Genomic DNA, 20,181 nt, shown 5'->3' with positions numbered 1-20,181 from the left:
GCATTTCTGTGTTGGACAGTCAGCGGTTTGAGTTCCTCTCACAACCAGACACATATGGCCCGCTGGCTTTGCTCTTTCTGTCAGGCGGCGTGTGACCGTTCGCCTCCCTGCTAGGCTCTGGGGGTGAGGGAGAGACGGCAGTTTGGGTGGCAGGGCTCCCCTCTGGCCGAGGCCCAGGATCTGCTGCCCATTTATTAGGAGACAGAAGGCATAGGTCTGCTCCATTGGCTTCATTCTTCAGCCTCTGACCAGGCTTACTTATCTATCTTTCTCTCTCAAACACAAACACACACACACACACACACGTCCATGGTTTTTTATTCTGTACAAACTGTATATTCTATTCCCTTACACTGAACTTTCTGCATTTTAATATAATTTATAAGCTTGTTTCCTCATAGGGACCCCAATTTAGGTCCCCATGGTGACACGAGTCACCATGAGTCGGAAAAACATGACCACACACACACACACACACACGTTTGTTCTCAGTTTTATAAACTTTGTACTCTTTCATTCTCCATTGATTCTTTTCACTGTAAAAAATGATTGTAATTTTGATAGTTAACATCGACCAATAGTTTTACATCATCACACCACAGGCCCCGCCTATTGGCATTCCGTCACTTAACGTGTGTAAAAAGTAAATAAAATCCATTATCATCACTGACGCTGTCTACACTGGAGACAGTACAGATGCCCGTTCACTTTACTCCACATGCTTGAGTCTGCTGACAAAGGAAGAATAAATAGAAGCTTAAATGAATGTTCGCTTTGATGCCCGGCCCTGTTTAAACAGCTTGTTCGCGTCTCTGTACAGATTTCAGAAGGGTACCAGCATCAGGAACAAGTGGATGATTTGGTTTTAATGGCATCCAGGATCATCTGAGGATTATATGTTTGTTCAGAGAATTTGACCGCAAATTGTTCTGTAAATGAGTCGCAATGTAGTGGAGAGTTTCCAAAGAGACTTTTGTTGACAGATGAAGCATGCCACTGTATTGGATCTGACAGCAGCTACTTCACAAATAAAATTTTGCAAAAATCTAACCTTTCGTTGAAGTAAAATAATTGAAGGCGGGGGAAAAACTCACATTATGAAATAAATGTTTTTTCTCCAAAACATGTTGGACACAATTATTGGCACCCCCAGAATTGTTTATAAGTAAAATATCTCTGGAGTATATTCCCATTAATTTTAAATTTTTTAATACACCAGGATGACTAGGAACATTAAATTATACAGCTATGACTTCTTGTTTCACATGAGTATAAATATGAGGAACACAAAGGCCAAATTCCCTTAATCCTCCATCCCAATGAGTAAAACAAAAGAAGTTCTGATGTGCAGCAAAAGATTGTTGAGCTTCACAAAATAGAAAGTGGTTGTAAGAAAATAGCTAAATCATTGAAAATTCACATTTCCACCATCAGGGCAATAATAAAGAAGTCTGATACTTCAAACGGGACCTGGTTCTGTGGTCAGATGAAACCAAACCAAAAAGTTTTTTGGCAGCAAACCCACCACACAGGGTTTGGTGCACACAGGGATTAAAAGTACCCCATGTCCACGGTTAAATATACAGCTGGATATTTAATGTTGTGGGCCTATTTTTTTGCTGGAGGTCCTGGATATCTTGTTCAGATACATGGTATAATGGATTCTAGTAAATAGCAGCAGATAAAAAAAAATCAAAACCCTGACGGCCTCTGCTAGAAATCTTATAATAGCCGTGGTTGGATCTTCTTTCAGGACAATGTTCCAAAACAAACATCAAAATCAACACACCAATGTGTCACTGAGCACAAAATGAAGCTTCTGCCATGACATGAACCCTATAGAAAATGAGTGGGCTGAACTGAAGAGAAGAAGCACCAACATGGAGCTGGGAATCTGAAGGATCTGGAGAGATTCTGTATGGAGGAATGGTCTCTGATCTCTTGTCAGGTGTTCTCCAAACTCATCAGGCATTATAGGAGAAGACTAAAAGTAAAAAATATTGAATAAAAGGGTTATGTCCAATGTGTTTTGGAGAAAAACATTTATTTCATAAGGAGATTTTCCCCATATTTTAAATGTTTTTACTTCAATGAAAGGTTAGATTTGTGTAAATTTTGTGAATAAAAGATCAAAAGGATTGACAATTAACAATGCAGATTTATTTTTACAGGCTTATTTGTTAATATTTGCCAAGGATGGCAATGATTCTGACCACAACTGTATGTTGCTTCACTGCCATTCACAAATCATCTCCCGTGGCCTCATGGAATAGTAAAGTGTACAACATATGCTCACTTGCTGGAGGTAATGGGTAATAATGGGTTACTTTTTATGAGTACTGTGAATTCGGACATAATTCTTTTGTGACTGTTTTTCGCCTACTATATAGTAGGGAAGAATGCAATTTCGAATGCAGCTTTACAAATGTGCATTAGCGAGGGGCGTTGATTCTGTTTCCTACGCAATAGCTAATCATAACAGTGGCCATTTACTGACAAGGAGCCACCCCTTAAAAATGTATCATTTCAGACGGAGGGTCAGAACTAAGGTTGAAAATAATTGTTTTACCACATATATATTTGTTTTATTTAGTTTTTTTGTGCAAACATTATAAGTGAACCTCAAGGAACATAATAAAATAATTTTAAAAAACCATGTCATGACCCCTTTAAAGGGGTGGTTGATTATGATTTCACTTTCTTAACTTTAGTTAGTGTGTAATGTTGCTCTTTGAGCATAAACAACACCTGCAAAGTTACAACGCTCAAAGTTCAAATAAAAGAGAGATATTTTCTTTTAAAGAAATTGCTTTTTAAGGACTACAACAAACGGCTGGGAGGGACTACAACGAGCTTCTTGTGGGTTAGCGTCATCACTAACCCTAAAATTTACATAAACCCCGCCCCCAGGAACACGCAACAAAGGCCATGTTGAGAAGAGGAAGAGTCATTAGTAGTGTTGTTACCATGCCGTCGAAACGCTGAACCTTCCAGAACATTAAAATGCAAATATAGCTCTCTTTGTTGCACATTTTACAGAGGACAGCAATTTCCACTTTAAAAGCAGAAGCTGTTGTTTATGGGCCACAACCTGTAAGTATGTTTTATTCTTTGTTGATATGTTTTCCATGAACAGTTTCTATTGTTATCTTTATGCTGTAGCAAGGACGTAAACAAAGGCAAACGCTGTTGGCTCTGCAAGCCAGATACCTAAATGCTAATTCACATTTATCCGACAAACACCTGCAAAATTATTTTTAATCCCACTAGCGAACTTCGAATGTTGGTGTTTGTTGACGTTTAAGTGATCAGTGTAAATACAGGCACGCTAAACATGGTTCTGTGTTTGATATGGCCACTGTAATAAATCCATGATTAGTCTTCGTAATGGTCTCATCGTTCTGGCGACAGATATATGGATACACTCGTTGTATAAAGACAAAACTAACGATCAATATAGGTCCAGTCTGTAATTAAAAAAAAATCCCTTTGAGAACTTTAGTATCATTTGTCAGAACGATTATATGAAAAAGGCTACAAGGCAATTCTGCCGTATTCTGCTGTACTAAAGCTTTAATAAGGCTAAAACCGTATATCATAAGCTAACATAAACAGTAGTAGCATTTACAAATAACAGCGTATCTACAAAGTATGAGACAACTACAAATAAAAAACATGCCATTCTGAAATGCCCTGTAACAGTTGTTCTTGCGCAGATTCAGCTCAATCCTCTTCACTAATATTCTCTGGATCTGATTCGAGCTCAAATTGATAAGGCAATTTTGCTGCCATTGTTTATTACAGTACACCTGAGCATATGCAACTACCCGTAATGGTAAAGGGCGTGACATTTCCGGACAACGGAGCTTCATAGAACCAGGAAGCTATCCAAACGTTTTTACAAGAAGGTGTGTAGAATAAAGGTAAAATATGTGAAAAATAATGTTTTTTTTTAAAACAAAGCATGAAACCATATTACAGTGCACCCCATAAATACAATCAAGCCTTCGAAAAAAAGCTGATCAGCCACCGCTTTAAGCAATCCACCAACTGGTTTAGATCATTTTTAGTGTGGTGTAGACAGAACTGTCTATTGCCGTTAGGGCCTCTTGCACTTACATTTTATGATATCAGTTTTTTTTGGTTGTGCTTAATGTAAAGATTCAGCTAACTGTAAAATCAGCTTGACAAATTATTATGGTGAAAAAAGAAGACAAAATAATGAATTCCTACTTTCAGAACATCCTGAATGGATACAAATAAACAAAAAAGGCAATTTTTGGTTTCTCCACAAATCTGATCAAGCCCTCTCCTTCTGTCTGATCTCACCTCAGTTTTTCCCCTTCCGCTCTTTATCTTTCTCTCTGCAAGAGGCTTTGCTCTGGCCAAAAACCCTCTTCAAATTCTCCAAGATCAGATTTGAATATCTCTCCTCAGCACTTGCTGTTTTCCACCATCTGTCACATACAACAGAGAAGTCTCTGAGCCAAACCTCCATTCAGAGGCCCATGAATTCTCACTCTGTATTCCAAACACACACACACACACACACACACACACATACACACACACACATACACACACGCACGCACGTATGCATGCACTGCATACTGGGGCAAGACAGATAGCCTGTTCCTAAATCATTCACACACAGCCAGTCAGCAAAGTTCATGGACCCAGCTGGTTCTGAGCCAATGACACACCTGCTACAGCATCAAACTTTCCTCCACTTGATAGAGGTTCTATGGCTGTCTTCACACAGACAGAGTTTGGGATTGACAAATATTTACTAACAGTTGCGACTCTCAAGCTGTCCTGTTCACAGTAAAGCACACAGGAGTAAATAAATACTTAAAGTCAAGACACTTTTAAACAGCGATAGTTGAGATTAATGTCTGTGACCATAGCGATAAAAAAGAAAATAATAAGCATCATGTAAAATCAAATAAAAAGTGACACAATATTATTTAATAAACAAGTCCAATCGAGGCACGAGTTCATCTTTGCAGTAACCATCAGAGGCTTAAAGGGTAACTAAACCCTAAACCAACTTTTTTTAGTTAATGATCTGCAAGACTGGGGCTTTATTAGTGCTGTTCATTGATTCGAGTAAATGTTTTGACATTTGGATATAAAGTGTTTTAATTCTATAATATATGGTGTAAAAACGTCTGAGGGCTGCCCACCTAAGGTTGAACGGTGACTACTGCAGTTGAATTTTCCTATTGGACGTTGTAGGTCATCGTGACCTATGTTGGTTCTTCAAACAGCTCACTTCCCACGCCCCTGGCACGAGCTCACCACGCCCTAAGAAATCTTTCCCGCATTAACCACATGAGAACTGCTTCACTCCAGTCATTCTCCATCTTTGCGAGTCTGACAGCAGTCAATCAATCCGTCACTGCGGATCAACACCTCAATGTGTAACTGGATTTTGGACTTCCTAACTGACAGACCCCAGAATGTTCGATCAGGATTCACCTGCTCCACATCCATCACTCTTAACACTGGTGTACCACAGGGCTGTGTGCTAAGCCCGTTTCTCTACTCCCTCTTCACCTCCGACTGCAAGCCTGTGCATGGATCTAATTCCATCATCAAGTTTGCGGACGACACCACGGTGTGATTGGTCTCATCAGCAACAACGATGAGACTGCCTATAGGGAGGAGATCCAGCACCTGGCCACATGGTGCACCGAAAATAACCTGCTCCTCAACACCACCAAAACGAAGGAGCTCATCGTGGACTTCAGGAAGGAGTCAAGAGGCACACACGACACCATCCACATCAATGGAACGGCTGTTGAACGTGTCTCCAGTTTCAAGTTCCTGGGGATCCACATCTTGGCGGACATGTCGTGGACGACCAACACCTCCAGCCTGGTCAAGAAGGCTCACCAGCGCCTCTTCTTCCTGAGGACACTGAGGAAGAATCAGCTCTCCTCGGCTATCCTGGTGAACTTCTATCGCTGCGTAATATAAAGCATCCTGACCAACTGTGTGGCAGTATGGTATGGGAGCTGCACTGTTGCGGAGCGTAAGGCACTGCAGCGGGTGGTGAAAACTGCCCAGCGCATCACAGGGACTCCACTACCTGCCATCGAACACATCCAGAGGAAACGCTGTTTGCATCGGGCTCGCAGCATCCTCAAGGACTCCTCTCACCCAGCCCACAGACTGTTTTCTCTCCTGCCCTCCAGCAGGCGTTTCAGGTGCCACCGGACCAGGACCAGCAGACTAAAGAACAGTTTTTTCCCAGAGCTGTCTCTTTACTGAACTCTAACCCTCGTTGATCCACTCCCCTCATATACTGCTAACTCCCCACCCACCCGCCACATCTGCCTTCACTTTGTTATTTGCTGAATGTCAATTTGCACTACTTTATTATAGTAACAACTGTTTACTTATGTATCTTGCACTACCATACCTTAACTGGATTATGCTCATTTGCACTGCCGACTGTTATTTGCAGTACCAACTGTTTACATTTGCATTTTGCACCGTATTACATATTACTTCTAACTGTAATATGCAATCACTTTCCACTGCACTTTTACACTTTTTTCTTACATATCATTGTATACCTCTATCTGTAAAATTCTGTTACCTTTAAAGTTTTTTTTAAATCAATAAAAATATAAATAATTTATTTAATAATACTTTATATAAATAATATTAAAATAATAATAATTATTATTATAATTTGTTTTTAAAAACAAAATCATATACTACATTTCAAAATTATATACACTACCATTAAAAAGTTTGGGGTTAGTAAGATTTTTTGAAATTTTTATTTTTTATAAATTAATACTTTTATTCATCACCGTTTCCACAAAAGTTTCAACTGATAATAATAATTAAAATAAATGTTTCTTGAGCAACAAATCAGCATATTAGAATGATTTCTGAAGGATCATGTGACTCTGAAGACTGGAGTAATGATGCTGAAAATTCAGCTTTACCATCACAGGTATAAATTACATTTTAAAATATAGTAAAATAGAAAAGCACTCATTTAAAATTGCAATAATATTTCACAATATTTTAGTTTTTACTGTATGTTTGACCAAATCCCCCTTCAGGCCCTATTTTGAAAACCCAGACATATATTGCCCTAAACTCATTTCACAGTTGTGTTTAAACAGGCTGAATCTTTACAGGTCAAAGTCAACTATAGAAATCTTGGTGAAAGTCTCCAAATTGCTGATGAAGCCGGTGTTTAAAAGCACATTCATTTAAAAAGATTGTCTCGAAGATAAAGTTTAATAACGCTTGAAATTTTAATGTGCTTGTATTCGGCTTGGGCTGTAAATGTGGCCTGTATTGTAAAGCTGGAGATAACTCTCTCATACCCTGATCTTTTGTCCTACTCTGTGCAAAATCTAAAATATCTCCAGAGTAATACCCACTTATTTTTCCATAAGCCTTGGGATTTTATAGACGAATGAAAGAGAAAATATATCTTCCGTGCTCTATCGTGGACAAGGATATTTATTTCTTTATGTTCGCAGATGTGCAGGCGTAAGATGAGATATGTGTTGCGAGCAAGCAGGTACATACACATTTTAACACACATGCACACAGCCCTGCACACCTGTCAACATTGCTAGTCCGGCCCTGAATCCTCGGTCTCAGTTGAGAGTACCATGAATGGGAGACCTGTTGGTAAGGACCAAATATGGCATCAGCTGTCTAAAGTTGCTGCAGGCAAAACATCCAAGAGAAACCCAGAGGCAATGATTAAATAAAGAACGGACCCTGCTGTAAATATCAGAGAAGCCTACAGGTACACACACACAGTCCTGTATCCTGACACTGCTGTGGCAGGCCTGAGGGGAACCAATCAGCAGCCAAGCTTGCCGAGTTCTAAATGAGTCGGGTGTCAGTAACGAAAATAACTTTAATTTGGCCTGTAGTTGACAATGAGAAGAAAAGCAACTGAATAAAGACATATATATATATATATATATATATATATATACACACACACACACACACACACACACATACACTGTTCTGGTAAAAAGGTTTAAACACACCTGACTAAATTTATGTTTCTTTATAACTTTTTGTTATAAAGACGCAGACAAATAAATTGTGCCTGTGCATTCATTTCTTTACAAAAAAGAATATTTTATTTATAATAATAATTTTATATAATAATAACATTATAATTACAATTATTTCATTTCTGTTACTTAATATTTTCGAGAACTTTATTATGCCGTTATTTAAAATATTTTTGAATAAAAATAATGAGTAGATGAATTTATGTTTCTAATGATCTTAAAAAACATCTGTCATAAAGGCATAACATTAGTTTTGCAGACAAATAGATTGTGGCTATGTATTTATTTCTTTAGAAAAATTTACATTTAATTTTACATTTAACATTTTGGTTAGTAATTACCTCAAACTGCCCCTTTAATTTTTATAAAAAATATTTTTATGTATAATATGACCTGACATATCTGTTCAATGAAAAGAGGGGGTGAAGTGGGTGTGGTCTTTTGTTTGGGGGTGGAGCCATCCTTTCATGAAGCAAAGCCACATGAGACACAGTAACAATTAGTAAGAAAATATCACTTTTTAACATGTTTAAGTTGAAATAACTTCACATTAAAATATATATGCATTTGCATCAGTATGTAAAGATGTTGGATTTAAAGATTTATTTCGTTTTTATTTATACGGTTATATTATATTGTTTGTTTGTTGCCTCAAGGCAACATTGTGCATTGTGCAGGCCACTTTTGTTCAGGCAATATCATAGGGTTAGGATCATCTTCAAGTCCTCCTGGGAAGTTTTTACCAGTTAGGAAAACTCAAAGAATGAGCATTATATGTGCCATTTATTATTGTTATTATTATTATTATTATTATTATGCTGCCACAGAGAATGGTAGGAATGAATGGCAAATATATTTTGGTCACTCAAGCCTATCAGCTCATAAAGTGGCTAAATGAGTAGTGTTTTCTGGCAAACTTTATCTCTCTTCTTCCTTAACAGTACACATAATTCTTACAAACTACATTGTACTGTCGGCATTCAGAAATAAATTTATCATGATTGAAAACAATTTGCTTCCGCCACTGCTTTCCACTCGTAATTACGACTTTGTGATGGTGTTCATGTGCATTCAACTCATAAATACAATCTTTCTGACATGACTTGAACCCACCAATAGTGAATGTTTTTGCTATCTACTGATACTTGCAGGAAATGGCACAAGAACATTTTATGGGCGGAACAAGGAACATGATCGAGCAGTTAGGGTCATTCCTTCTGACAGTGAGGACAGTGAGCTTGATGAGAGTCAGGAAGAGTGGACCCCTGACACATTTTATGATGGATATTTTATAAGGCACCCCCAAGCTCCCAAAAAATGAAACTTCATGCCATATAGCAGGGCGTCAGTCCTGGAGAGCAGAGGTTTGCTCCAACCTTAATAAAACCACACCTGCCTGTAGCTTTCTAGTAACCCTTAGACCTTGATTAGCTTGTTCAGGCGTGTTTGATTAGGGTTGGAGCTGAAGTCTGCAGGACTGTGGCTCTCCAGGACTGAAGTCAGCCACCCCTGCCATAGAGGGTTAGAACGAAAATAATAATGAGTAGATGCATTTATGTTTCTCATGATCTTAAAAACCTTGTTATAAAGGATTTTGCTTAAAGGTTTGAAATATTTTTTTAGCCAAACAAATTGTGCCTATTGGAAACATTTTTTTTTTTACAAAAGTAACATTTTAATAATAATAATAATTTTAACATATACACCTGGCACAATGCAACGGCAGGCATGCAAGTGTTTTTTGCTAGTTTCAGCCCGACGCAGTTATCATTTTCACGTCCTGCATTTGAATAAATAGCAAATGCACTCACGCCCAACTCTTCGCCCATGGTCTGAAAACGAGGTGTATTCAGGCGCATCGTTGGCATGTTGCTATTTTGAGGCAACTGAAAACAACTGTGCCATTGACCAACAAAAACCTGGTCTAAAGTCAATAGCGCAATATTTTTTTGTGTTATTTAAAGGGTGTGTTAGTAATACGTGCCTATAGCCCTTTCTCACAAAAAACGGAAATACGTAATCGTTGCGGAACCAGAGTTCCTGCCAAGTGTCAACACATCAGAAAAGCATACCCGACCAAGAGAAAATGGATCAGCAAGTCTCGACAACTTCGGTAACGGAGTTGCCAAATAATTACATTTGATGGAAATGAACAAGGCCTATTTACATAAGTCTCATATTACGTAGCCATAAAGAACCAGCGTTACATGACACGTCTTCCTTAACCAAGATGATATCTTTTTTGTCCGGACTTTGGCTACAGTTCAAAATAGTTTAATCATCACGCAGTGTGCACAGTTCTATTTTTTAACATACAACATAATACTTTTAATAAAATTATAGATATGTTTTTATTTTAAAAGACAATCTATAATAATATATGTTTACAATATAATAAAAAATAATGTTGATTAACATCACGTTATGTTTTAAAACAAAATTAATTCACAATATGTATGGAGGCATTTTGCAAAAGTGAATTTTATATATATTAAATAAAATATACATTTTGGAAATAAAAAATATATACACGACTCACGAGGCAACATCTATTTAAGCATGCGTGTTTATTTTAGTAGTTCCGTCAGTGAAACAATACTACAGCCTGAGAAACATTTAAATATTTCAGTTAATAATGGTAATATATATATAAATTTTAATATTTTTTAATAGTTAATATATACAAGTTAAATATTAGTTACAAATATATATTCGTTTTATATTTTCCCCACAGAGGTGCGTCATAAGCCGCTTTGCGTTGAAAGGGTTGTAGGACACGAGCAGGGAAGTTTGGTCCTTCATCCCGCTGGATAGCCTGAATCCATTTCCGTCAAACTCCACCATCAACAGGGAAGGAATGAAACGACAGATATGTCTGCTTTTGGGAATAACAAGAACAGCCCGGTAAGCAACAATCACACTTGCTCGTTGCTTGCGCCATTTGTTTACCTGTAGCCCTGCCCGGGGAGGAAGAAGATTACCACGACGATTGCGTGCACAAATACGCACAGATACGGAAGTTGTGAGAAAGGTCTATAGGCGGATGCACAACACACGTACACTCTTCTTATTACACACATACAGCAGCACACAAACATTTTTAAATATTAAAAATAAAAGGATTCCTCTCTGGAGAAGCGTTCAGTGTTTCTGCTTGCAAATTCCGCCATGTAAATAGTGAATCCGCCATGTTGCGAGCGCAACTGGCTTTTAAAGGGAATGGGAGATGAGACTGATTGGTTTATTGCACGTTATGCCCAAAACACACCCATGACTCAGTGACAAGGTACAACCCTTTTGGACCATGCGCCTGAAGCGCCGACCGTTTTTTTCCATCGTTAAACTAGCAAAAGTGTATTCAGACACGCCTTAAGTGCACCAGTGCCATGCGCTTCAGACCATGTGCTCAGATCGTTAAAAAGGGCCCTTAACATTTTTGGTTGCTATAATTCCCATACTTTCATTTGTGTTACTTAATAGTCTTTGATGACTTAATTATGACTACTTTAGAATATTTTAGAGTAAAAAAAATATTACCAAACTTTTGAATAGTAGTATAAAGACTACTACTAGTTCATAAAGACATTCAAATTGTACATAACAAACCTATGCATTTGATACATAGTCATTAAAATACACACATATGCAAAGAAGGCATGGGTCAGCTGGAACCAGCAGCTTCTCTCACCTTTTGAGGAACCTGTTCTCTCCTGCTGTCACTGCTGTCTGTCCTCCACGCATCACTTCACTTCTGGGTCAACATCAGCCCACCTCCCGCTCACCTCCAATCAAACACATGCAAACATGCATACACACACACACACACACACACACACACACACACACACACACACACACACACACACACACACACACACACACACACACACACACACACACACACACACACACACACACACACACACACACACACACACACACACACACACACACACGTCAAGTTAAGTTGCTCTTCAGGTGTGCTATAAAGCTGGTCAGGCGCACAGGACAGTCCCTATTAAGGCTTAAACATGAAAAATGCACAAGATTTCAAGATTTTTCTCCTTGACGTGAGTATAAAATATTGTACTACAATCATTCATATATTTTCATGGACAAATTCAGACTCTGAATAGTTTCAGTGCAATTGGTAGTGAATGGTTTTAGTAGTGAGATTTTGGGCATTAAGTAGCATCAGCCTTTACAAAAACTATACATCCCAACCACAGTATTTTTAATATTTTGCAATAAGGTTCTGAATGAGTTGTAAGTAAATGCAATAGCAATAAAAAAGTTATAAAAAAAGTTATTTTTATAGCACTTTTCACGATACACGCAGCTTTACAGAAAATCATGTTAATGTTTATAATATTTTTAATACATGCCTCCTAGTCATATTTAGCTGATAAGAGCTGTGCGATAATATATAAAAACAACCAAGAAGTTGAGTTTTGCTTTATGGTATATATCAGTTTACTTTATGTACGTGGATTTTAGTTCATTTGAACATACACCAATACATTTGTCACATTTTAAGTTGTATAAATCAGCATTAACATAATGTATGAACAATAGTATATTTATAAATTACTGACTTATAAGTTACTATATTGATGAATGCCGTTAAAGTCAAATTACCTTTATTTATATAGCGCTTTATACAATACAGGTTCAAAGCAGCTTTGCAGTGATAAACAAGAAAAACATGATTAATGATGCAATCAGAATTGAATTCTGCTGTAAAGCAACTCTAAAAAGACAGTATAGTGTCATTGTTCAGCCGAAGTCAGTTTAGTGTTGATTCGGTTTATAACTGTAATAATGTAAAGTTAATCAATTAAAGGGTTAATTCACCCAAAAATTTGAATTCTGTCATTAATTCCTCGCCCTCATGTCGTTCCAAACCTGTAAGACCTTCGTTCATCTTCGAAACACAAATGAAGTTATTATTGATGAAATCCGAGAGCTCTCTGACCCCTTCATAGACAGCATTTTAATGAACACTTTCAAGGCCCAGAAAGGTAGTAAAAGCATAGATAAAATAGTCCATGTGACTCCAGTGGTTCAACCTTAATTTTATGAAGCGACGAGAATACTTTTTGTGCGCAAAACAAACAAAAATAATGACTTTATTCAACTATTTAGTTCTAGCCTGTATCAGTCTCCTACGCAGTTTACGTTGTAAATAGTGCAGCACTCTCAAGTTCTACGGCAGGCGATGCTGTTCACGTGAGCACCACGACACATGCGTGTGATCACGCGGGAGCTGCACTACAACATAAACTGCATAGGAGACCGACATAGGCCAGAACGAAATTGTTTTATAAAGTCATTATTTTTGTTTGTTTTTGGGCACAAAAAGTATTCTCATCGCTTTATAAAATGAAGGTTGAGTCACATAGATTATTTTAACAATGTCTTTACTACCTTTCTGGGCCTTGAAAATGTTAATTAAATTGCTGTCTATAAAGGGGCCAGAGAGCTCTCAGATTTCAAAAATATCAAAAATATCTTTATTTGTGTTCCGAAGATGAAAAAAGGTCTTACGGGTTTGGACTAACCCTTTAATGAGTTCATTTCAGCTATAAAGCAGTGATGTCATCATCCAGCTCAGTTCTTATCCGATAGTGTCAGTACAGTCAAATCAATAATACTGCTGAATATTAAGTGTCCCTGACTAGGCAAGCCAAATGAGACTCCATCAGGTGACAGAATGGAAAAAAAAGAAACCAGGCTCAGTCGAGGGACCAGTTCTCATCTAACCAAACGAATAAACATGATGTGATTATGATTTCAGGCTGCATCACAAGTCAGATTGTGGAATAAAATCCTGCTAGAAGAAAACTACAGTAAAACCATGATAAAAATCATATGTGATCCTTCAAACAGTATAAGAAGCTTCAGAATCTTAGTGAAGCTCTGAGACTACTGTAAACACCTTGTACATTTTCCTCTGCATTCAGGGTCCTGTGAGCACCGGAGCGGTGTCAGGATATATTCGGATGTATTTAATAGCAGAGGTGGGTGGTTGATGAAGTGGTGGCCATTTTAAGAGATCAGGCCAGAACATTGGTGTGAACAAGCCACTCGTGCTTATGAAAAAAACAGAATGAGAGCAGACGGAAACCTCCGGTCAGCCCCATCAAAAGCTCTCGGCTGCCGCTCCATAGGCGAGTGGCCCATGCTCCAGTGCTTTTAAAACACTCTACCCGTGTCGGACTGAAGAGGGCCGAGCACACACGTGGCTCTCTAGCTGCTGTATTTACAATCAGCTCTCGTTAGCTTTGCACACCAGCTCTCTCTCTATCTCACTGCCTCTCAGCCCGCCGGTCAATTATAATCAAATTGAACGAGCGGCTGAGGAGAGAGTTCAGATCTTGACCCCTCCTGTAGCACTGCCCGGAATCTTGATATGGGCGCTGGATTAAGAACACTACATGCATAGCTGAACAAGAGGATAGTTCATAGGATGCCGGCATAGAGCAGTGGTTCTCAACTAGAGGGTCGTGACCTACAAATGGGTCACACGTCTGTTCTGATAGGGTCAGCAGGGGGAAAAACAAAATGCAAATAATAAATACAACTATTCATACAACATAAACAGGTCTAGCTATTTAAGTCTATTGCATATCTTTGCACTTCTAATAAAGTACTATTGATTCTGAGATTTGGTAAAGATTACATTTAACAGTGCGAGTCTTTTTAAAGATTAACTTTAAGTGAGTGTTACTGTAGATGACAGCAAAGGTCATCTAAATGTAAAAAACAAACAAGCGTTTACAATTCATATTCTAATAGCAAACAATACAGATACATTTAAAAGGACCATGTGACATTGAAGACTGGATTAATGGCTGCCATCCAAGAAATAAATTACGTTAAAACATATTAAAATAGAAAAGTTATGGACCCACTTTATATTAGGTGGCCTAAACTACTATGTACTAACATTTTAATTAATAATTTGATACAATGCAATTATTGTGTACATACATGTTTATACATTGTACTTACATTTTTAAAATTACCTGCTTGTAATTACATCTGTAATTAATTGTTGTAGTTACATTTACACTCACCAAAAGATTATTAGGAACACCTGTTCAATTTCTCATTAATGTAATTATCTAATCAACCAATCACATGGCAGTTGCTTCAATGCATTTAGGGGTGTGGTCCTGGTCAAGACAATCTCCTGAACTCCAAACTGAATGTCAGAATGGGAAAGAAAGGTGATTTAAGCAATTGTGAGCGTGGCATGGTTGTTGGTGCCAGATGGGCCGGTCTGAGTATTTCACAATCTGCTCAGTTACTGGGATTTTCACGCACAACCATTTCTAGGGTTTACAAAGAATGGTGTGAAAAGGGAAAAACATCCAGTATGCGGCAGTCCTGTGGGCGAAAATGCCTTGTTGATGCTAGAGGTCAGAGGAGAATGGGCCGACTGATTCAAGCTGATAGAAGAGCAACTTTGACTGAAATAACCACTCGTGACAACCGAGGTATGCAGCAAAGCATTTGTGAAGCCGCAACACGCACAACCTTGAGGCGGATGGGCTACAACAGCAGAAGACCCCACCGGGTACCACTCATCTCCATAACAAATAGGAAAAAGAGGCTACAATTTGCACGAGCTCACCAAAATTGGACAGTTGAAGACTGGAAAAATGTTGCCTGGTCTGATGAGTCTCGATTTCTGTTGAGACATTCAGATGGTAGAGTCAGAATTTGGCGTAAACAGAATGAGAACATAGATCCATCATGCCTTGTTACCAGAGGTGGACAGTAACTAAGTACATTTACTTGAGTACTGTACTTAAGTACACTTTTTGAGTATCTGTACTTTACTGGAGTATTATTTTTTAGGGATACTTTTACTTTAACTTCACTACATTTGAAAGACAAATATCGTACTTTTTACTCCACAACATTTCTAACAAGGTCCTCAAAGTCAAAAGTCGTTTCTGTAGCAGCTTTAAAAGTCAGTGGATGATTTTTTTCTTCTTTAAAGGTTTTTTTTTGTTTTTTTGCAGACAGCCTATCCGTAATCACTCTTGTATAGGGTCATGTGAAGTTTCCCAAAAATGTTTTTAACACTGATCAGTTTACAGCTAAATGGAAGAAGACGGTTCCTTGGCACAGTGTGTGCACCCATGGCTATACTTAAAAAGTATGTTTCAGTTTTCTCAAAAGATTAAAGATTAGTTTAGTTGGATTAGTTTAGTTACACTTTGATGCATGTCTCATAAAATGTTCAAAAATGTAAATGTTTGGGAGAAAGAGAAGAGTAAACAGTTGGGAGAATATTGGATGCGTATCAGTGTATAGGGTCCATGCAAGTGACAGCAGCTTTGTAAAGAGCTTTGTAACTTTTATACAAGAAATTTAACATTTCAATACTTGTATAAAAATTACAACGCTCTATACAAATGTAAAGAAATGAGTTTAAGGTAGTCGTATGCTAGCATGTGGGATGGAGCATCACTGACTGGCTTAAACCACCTTGGTGGCATAATGTGCATTTATACAACAATGCAACAATAATAAAATAATGCATTGACATAAAAAAGGAAATTTACTTTTGATACTTAAGTACTTTTAAAAACAAATACTTCTGTACTTTTACTTAAGTAAAAATCTGTTTTTAGAACTTTCACTTGTAACGGAGTAATATTTTACCAGTACTACTTTTACTTTTACTCAAGTACTAGAGTTTTGTACTTTGTCCACCTCTGCTTGTTACCACTGTGCAGGCTGGTGGTGGTGGTGTAATGGTGTGGGGGATGTTTTCTTGGCACACTTTAGGCCCCTTAGTGCCAATTGGGCATCGTTTAAATGCCACGGCCTACCTGAGCATTGTTTCTGACCATGTCCATCCCTTTATGACCACCATGTACCCATCCTCTGATGGCTACTTCCAGCAGGATAATGCACCATGTCACAAAGGTCGAATCATTTCAAATTGGTTTCTTGAACATGACAATGAGTTCACTGTACTAAAATGGCCCCCACAGTCACCAGATCTCAACCCAATAGAGCATCTTTGGGATGTGGTGGAACGGGAGCTTTGTGCCCTGGATGTGCATCCCACAAATCTCCATCAACTGCAAGATGCTATCCTATCAATTAGGGCTGAACGATATATCGTTATCGTATCTATATCTAGATATGAACTTTCAAGATATTACTATCGAAAAAAGCAACGATATAGACAATATAGATTTCCCCTCTCCGCGCTCGCTCTGCATACAACTCTGGCAGTCACAACAAACATCAGTTTTACGAGTGCCCTTGAATGCACTGCTAAAGCCAGCGCGCACACACTACCAGGGATGTGGGAACTATATTGTGAGAGGGGGGGCGGCGTTTCCATGGTGACGCGTCATTGCTTGTCACGTGACACACCGCAGCAGCAACAGCGCTGAATGAATGATGATCTGCTTTTATGTCATTTTTTCCTTTTTTATTCAGAATATTCACAAATGTGTTAGCTATGGCATGAAATATCTGCTATTCCGATTGTCAAATACATGCAAGTGGAAGTTTATTGTTGTTTAAACACCTTTATAACGATCGCGTTAGTTGAGCTGTATGCGCGATGGGCGCCGCCGTGTTAGTTTGTGCCGCAGACGCAGTTCAGAGAATCGGATCTGTTGGATTTACAACCTCTATGTTTACAACACGTGAATTCATCCACTTCTTCCGAAATACTTAAAAGTAAGTGGCTGGTGAACTGGGAATAGAATAGAGTAAACATTGAAGTTACTTACACAATGTGTATCTGATATGAATAAAACGTGTCGAATTATAATGGAAAGGATTATTATTACCTCTTCCATAGACATCAGTGTGTATTTTACAAACTCTAAATGTATTGTTTTTTTAGTACTTATGTGAATTTATGTTTGAAACCTAAAATAAACAGTATGTAGTTGAAAACACTGAAAAGTTGTGATATATGACAGCTCTGAGCGCGCCTGTCTCTGGCTAAATTCAACATTTGAATTTAGCAGTTGATCATGTGATGCACTTGATCATACGCTCCAGGGACCAGCCTAGACTGATTACACCTGTGTGATCGTTTGTGAAAGGCTTAAAAACAATAAATTCTCTGACACAATTTTTTGAAATGTAGGCTTAAATCAAACACATTTTAATTCAGATTCTGGTTTTCACCGAACACGTAGTCATATCGTATTGTATCGATATCGAGATATCTGGCATGAAAATCGAGATATGAAATTTTGTTCATATCGTTCAGCCCTACTATCAATATGGGCCAACATTTCTAAAGAATGCTTTCAGCACCTTGTTGAATTAATGCCACGTAGAATTAAGGCAGTTCTGAAGGCGAAAGAGGGTCAAACACAGTATTAGTATGGTGTTCCTAATAATCCTTTAGGTGAGTGTATAATTACACTGTTGACCCATCTTTTACACCTAACCCTACCCTTACCTGTATCCCACCTCAATATCAACAAAAATGTTTTGCAATACAATATAAACACAATAAGTACATTGTGCTTATTTTTTGATGTAAGTACATAGTAGTTAAAGCCACCTAATATAAAGTGGGGCCAAAGTTATTTAAAAATGTAATAATTCAATATATTACTGGAGCATCCCTTGCAAAACTACTAGTAGTTTACTGGGAGTATCCTTAAGTATAGTTTCATAAACTAAAAAAATTGTTAATACCTATAAAGTTCACTATAAGTAAAAATGAAAAATGTAGTTGTAAACTAGTTGTGTACTCAAAGTTTGCTACTGTTACGAAGTATAAACTAAAAAAGTAGAATTGAATTGTACACTTACAAGTATACTTCTAGTACATTGATATTAAAATACTTACTAAATGTAGTTAAAAATATACTTTACTAAAGTATAGTTATTAAAATGAACGTGAAGTATACTTATTTTTTGTAATGGATAAAATATTTTTTTCAAAAACACTAAATATGTGCTTTGTGTGGTGAAATACTGACTGCAGAGACCGAAATTGTAAAATTTCCTACTCAACCTATACATGTTGAAAAATATTGTTTTGCCAATGCTCTAGCCTGGCTCCACCAATTTTCATTTTCCTTCAGTACTCCGTCTGGGATTGCTGTATATTCTCTGGTTTTCTCCGATAAAATTTTAACCGGTCCAATCAGCGAACAGAGGGAGTGGCTGAGAACGATGGCGTTGATATCGTGCACTAGTTTGAGATGACATACGTCACGACCAAACGTTAGCGATTAGTTATGGCAACTTCAACAGAGTACCCGCCTTCAAGGAAGTTAACGCTTGTCAATGGACAAGTGGCCAGACTCTCTGTACAAATGAAATGTATGAGAGTCTGGTAGGACCAGGCTAGATGCTCATGGCAATGTTAATGAATTTAAAGTCCCCCTGTAGTCAATAATTTTATCCCTTAAAACTCATCTTTGATCACCAAAATGGCATATTTAAATGATTTTCCTGTGAAAAAATTATTCCTGCCTTAAAGCTGGGACCGAGATGGGTCTTGTGCATGTTGCCCACTTGGGTCCCACCTAGTGGCAAGTGGCATCCTATATGAAATACATGTGGGTAATTTTTTTAATATATATATGCATGTATATAAATACATACATATATATTGGTAAGGGAGAGGGCCAGCCAGATCATCTGTAATACAAGCAAGGAGCGATCCCATCCGTTGCAAGCAGGGAGATCAATGGGGTCCGGATGCCTCTACATAAAGTCCCTTACCTACATGTGGGTAATTAACATGGGGCCATTATGGAACCTGCAGACAATCCTATATGGGGCCCAATTTTAAGCCCATTTCATACCCATATGGGCCCCACATATAAATGTTGGTAGGGTTAAAATAGCTTGAATGTAACTCTTGCTTAATTTAGTATACATGGACCATGAATATGCAAAATATCCCCGTCTCCACTCGCTCAACTTTTACTCAAGTTACTGTAGTAAACGCTGCACAATGCACAATGGTATCGCTCTTTTTAATGTCGGACACATAACGGTAATTCATTTGATTAGCCTTTTGCTTGACTACGTTATCAAACAGCTAAAAATGTGTTGCTAATGTTACACAAACCATGTTCCCGTTCGCCATCTC

The sequence above is a fragment of the Gobio gobio genome (genome assembly GCF_949357685.1).
Source record: "Gobio gobio genome assembly, chromosome: 10".
NCBI classification, from domain to species: domain Eukaryota; kingdom Metazoa; phylum Chordata; class Actinopteri; order Cypriniformes; family Gobionidae; genus Gobio; species Gobio gobio.
This window is presented reverse-complemented; position numbering follows the sequence as displayed.